Source organism: Condylura cristata, unplaced genomic scaffold, assembly GCF_000260355.1.
Source record: "Condylura cristata isolate star-nosed mole 26May11 unplaced genomic scaffold, ConCri1.0 scaffold00015, whole genome shotgun sequence".
Taxonomy (NCBI): Eukaryota; Metazoa; Chordata; class Mammalia; order Eulipotyphla; family Talpidae; genus Condylura; species Condylura cristata.
In genome coordinates, this window is record NW_004567116.1 from 17,440,769 (window position 1) to 17,446,152 (window position 5,384).

Sequence of the window (5,384 nt, forward strand, 5' to 3'; positions counted from 1 at the left end):
AGGTATTTACCCACCTGACACTCCAGTTGCCTGGTAAGGGTTGCCTGTCCGGGCTACTGGCCGCTAGAGGGCAGTGGTCAGCCCAGCTTGTCCTCCGCTAAAACTCCAGTGTCCAGTGGAGAGTTTGCCCTCACACATAGCTCAAGTTGAATAAATACTGCCAAATCATTGATTCACTTGCCACCTTCCCGCCAGCTACAATCACTGACTTACAATACCCACAATACCAACTGCTCTCTTGGTCCTGGAGGTTCCCAAGAGAGTCACCATCCAGGGCAGCCATCCCGTGACCTAGAATAATGTGCGCCTGTGTGTGTTTAGAAATCCCCTGTAATATGTTGTCAAGCAACAAAAATGTTTTAGGATCATTCCAACCATTCATTTTTGTTCAGAGAAGAGTAGAGTTGTTGTTTGTTTGAAAAAAAAGGGGGTGGGGGGAGGAAGAAAAGGACCCACATTGCCGGCTTAAAGGTTAATGACAATGAAAACGGGAGTGTGCATGTCGATATTCTCAGATCACATTCCAGTAATTTGAGATTTGGCACAGCAGACTTTGGAGAGAGTCCCTGGTTGTCATCAGAATTTCAGTTTCTCAAAGTTTCTACAGGTGATGCTGGGATCTAACGAAGGCGGTAGGACCCGAGCAGACACCTGACCGCTATTTGATGTCCACATTTAATGCAGTGCTCCTGTTCCTTTATTCTGAGTGTGGCGCGGGGGTCAAAGAGGAGGTACAGTTTGAGACATCTTGCAAGTATCTCTGAAGCACTCACAATTAATAGCACAAAAAGCCCAAATATATTTTATTGGGGGAAAAATTATTATGACTTCAGATCAAGCATTCTTGTTATATATCTTTAGTGTTAAAAAGAGAAAGTGTGGCCCTCCCTGGTGGCGCAGCGGGTTAAAGCGCAGCACTGAGAAGCTAAAGCCACTTCCGCATGAGTTCAATTCCTGCCTGCCCCTGAGGTGATCACATGGTGTGGCAGACCTCTCCTGACCAGCCCGCTGCTCCCCTCAGCAGTGTACTTCGTGGATCTGCCTGTTCTGCTCCCCACTCTCTGGTGAAGCCTCTCACCGCCCCTGAGCCTCTGGCCTGTACCCCAGCTCTGTATGCACAAATAAATAAATCTTTAAAAAAAAAAAAAAAGAGAGAAAGTGTGAACATAGAGTAATTATAGCCCATCTTCACCCACCTTCCTTCCTTATAGAAAAGACTTTAAACAAGTTTTTTTTTTCTGTCTGATTTTTCTTCCTTTTCTCTCAAGATCCCAAGCCTCTCCATATCCCCAAACGCAACATCCAGTGTTAGTCCCCAACCAGCCCTTCTCAACCTCTTTTGTCCATGCCCTTACTTTCTGAGCCCTAAATGCTACAGTATACCAGGAGTTAATTCTAGATCTCCCCTCTTTTCTATACTCTCTATTTAGGTTTCTTTCTAGAAGAAACCTACATATTTCCATGCTGATGGCTCCATAATTTTATCTCTGTACCCAACATCATCCTGAAAGTCCAGACCACTTTGTTCAACTAGCAACCCACTGTTTTCAATTAGATGTTAAATAAACATTTTAAGCTTAACACACACCAAAACAACACTATTTCCCACTACAGTCCCAAGCCACCTCCTATCCAATTAATGGAAATTTCATCTTTCTAGAAACTTGAACCCAAAACACTAGGGCCACCTTGGATCCTCTGATTCTCTCTCAACCCTCCTCTAATTCATCAAAAAATTCTATTAGCTACATCTCCAAAAGATGTCCAAAACCTAACTACTTCTTACCACACCTGACTCATCCTACCTGATCTCCCTGCTTCCACCCAGGGCTGTGAGGAGGGAGGGCTTGGGGAAGCCCCAGGGCAGGCAGGCTTCCTGACATTCCTCTCTGCAGCCTCTTGTGCTCCAGCACAAAAAGCCCTTTGCTTTGGCTGCCTGAAATGCCATCTTCAGTCCTGCCAACACCTCCTCAACCTTCAAGGTTCCTGATCTCCCAAATTAACTGTACCTTCATTTTATTCGCTCTGATGGCACAGTTTCAGAGTTCAAGGATACAGATCCCTCTTAATGAGTGGCTCTGATCTACTACCTTCTCATCCACCTATCCACCTGTGATGCCCTGACCAGTGCAGGCCCTAGACAAAGTCAAATATGCAGTCCATTTCTGCCATTTTATAAGAGAAGCCTGAATCCACTGGGATTTTCCTACGTACCAAGTATTTTTTAATCACTGCAGATGTGTTAGCCCACTAACATTCACAACAACCCTAAGAGATGGGAGATGGCATCATGACCATTTCACAGATATGAGAACAGAGGCAAAGTCACATGAAACGAACACTGTGCCTGCACCTAACAGGTAAATGTCCACTCACGTGACCTGAATGGAAGATCAGAAATGATTCAAAAGTCAAATCTGAACTTTACTATTTTTTCTGGAGCCCTGATGCAGAAGAAAGCAAAAGGTGTCAAAGCTGGCTGCCAGAAAAAGCTTTATGTCCCATACCAACCTTCCACATCAAAGGAGAGGTCATTCCTAGAACCAGGGTTCCATGGAGCTGGACATTAGGAGAGGCAGACTGAGAAAAGATACTAAGGCAGGAGCCTTTCCTATATGTGGGAAAGAGAAGGAAGCCTATTCCTCAGGAGTAACAAAGCAGAAGAACTTAAGGTGTGTGTGGGGGGGGAGCAGGCTAGGAACATACTACAGGGTTTTTAGAGAGGAAGGGTGAAATCTACTTTTTCCCATTTCCAGCAGGGCAAATGTCTGGGTCATCCTTGCTTAGGAAACAAGGGACAGTGACAATGCAAAGGACAAGAGAGGGCAGCTTGTGTTTTAACAGAATCTTAATACCATAGGTTTGGCTTTTCATACAACTCGGCACTTAGAAACACTCTGCAGTGAAAGGCAACGCCAAATCACACCCCTCAGCAAAACCAGGCTGACTGTTCCAAGTGAAAGCGCCCAGGGAAGGGTCAGAAAGGGTCATCCTTTTTCCTGTCTCTCTCAAGCCCTGCTGGTTCACACAAACCCCTGAAGACACCCTGCATGAGGTCCAGGATTCACCCACCTTGCGGTGAAGCTGCCTCAAGTGGAAATGCAAAAACAAATGAAAGCAGATAGAAGGCAAGATGGAGGGGTGCAAGGAGGGAAGGGGGCAGAGTAGACTGTGGGTGTCTTGGGGGTGGGTGCAGTGTGGTAACAACACCTGAGGGGAGATTCTATACTACTAGTACACAATCAGTGATGTAAGCCAGCATTATCTTGATTTAAAAAATAGAAATAGAAATAAAATTAAAATGATGTGGCTAAGAGGACTAAAAAATAAAAATAAAAATAAAATTTAAATGATGTGACTAAGAGGACAAAAAAAAAAAAAGTAAGGGATTTCAGCAGTAACTCTTTGGCTAACAGAGAAACAAGTCATAAAGCTGATCAGAAGCAAACCACAGGAAGGAACCCACAAGAGCCCAGGAGTGAACTGTGGACCCATAGGGGAGAGGGACCAAAGAGGATTGTCACCAAGAGTGAAAACAGAAAGAAGACCCCCAAAAAACACAGAGGAAGCAACAAGTCACTACAACGAGCAGGGGAAAGACAGGACGTTCTTTGTTGGGGACAACTTTGATGATTTTTACCACCATTTTAATCAAGGCATCTTTCCTAGTTATTACCATCGCTGCCAACTAACAGAAAATAGAAAACAGAGAGCAGGGATAAAACCAAAAGCCACAGATCAGAAGTCCCCTAAGTTAGGCCCCAGACTGAAAGAAAAGCCCAGAGTTTCAGAAGAGACAAAGTACAAAGGTGGGGAGGGCAAGCAGATACTCAAAAGTGATCAGAGAAATCAATATGTGGCAATATCATCCTGTACAGAATACTGATCAATGCGTGAAATCCAAATGTCACATATTACAGGGGTTAAACAGGTTTTGGAATCTGCACTCAAATGAACATTATCCATAAATTAGTATCTCATAAACAGTTTTCAAGGATCTGATTCTTTTTAAGGGAAAACTCAAAATGTGGTTCTGATCCAATGAATATTTACATATTTACATGTGGCTGACATAGGACCTACCTTTTCATCATTACACCAACTACACATCACTGAAAACTAGTAGGGGTATAAAAATTAGGGGGCTTAAATCCTGCAGAGGCTTTTCTCAGGCTTCAGACACACATGTAAAGATTACTGTACTCTGTCACCATTATAATCACAATAGAAAATTAGTTGACAGTAACTTATACACAGACACACTTCACACAGATGGTGACCATTTAAGCAAATCACAGAAAATGGGCTTCTTATAAAGTTGTTGAAGACAAGAAATATTTTTAACCAGAAATCCTTTTATCTGTAACTTTATGAGTACCTTCATAATTGGTGGAAGGGGCATGCTGGGGGGAAGCCGTCCTTACTAGTCCTTGCTAAACCCACAAAACTACAAGATCATATAAGCTGAGGCCAGAGCTTTATTCCCAAGAGCCCAGAATTTCATCAGAAACAAAAGTCAGCCTTTACAATTGACATTCTTAATTCAAAGACAATGGCTGACTGCCCAGTTTAAGTTCTGAAGCACCTTAGAAAATTCCTCCTAAATGTAATAGTTTAAACAGGTTTCTCAAAATCGTCCAAGGAATTACAGAAATCGATTCCTGAGAATTTTGGGGAGGCTGACAATTAAAATCGCTTTGAACTAGCCTCCCGCAAACTATGAATTAAACACCTGACCAGTGCCTGGGTCCCTTTGCAAGATACAAGCAAGTATTTTAGGTGTCTGTACCCTAAAAGAAAAGCGACCCCTTATCTTCACAGGGGCTGGGGGTGAGGGGAAACGCTATTTGGGAAAGCCTCCGACACGGAGAACTGCCTAAAACTCTGGCCATTTGGTGCAGTTAAAACCAAGTGGACACCCAACAGGGAGCCCAATATGTAGCGGATGTCTCCACCTTGAAATGTGTCCTACTAAAACACACCCCTTAAGGTGCCCTAAACACACCGTGTCTTTATCTAAATGAAGCGTGCCAGCGGGGCCACTCGCAAGGATCCGGCAACTTATCCAGAAAGAAGATGCGAAAGCACCTCTCTCTTTTCACTTCCCCGCCCAGCGGCGCCTCCCGGGGAGACAGATTCTGACAGTTCGCCTGCTGTTGCAACCGCAGAGAGAGGAGAACCCCAGACACCCGAGCCGCACGGACCTCTCCACCCACCGCCACCCGTCCAGTGCCGGCCCCGACGGGCGGCCCCGCTCCTCCAGGAACCCCCGCGGGCGCTCAGCCGCCGCCTCATGCTTACCCGGGTCTGCCAGGCTGTGTTCAGGGAGGGCCGCCAGCAGCAGAAGCGCCAGCAGCAGCGGCGGCGGCAGCGGCGACGGCGGC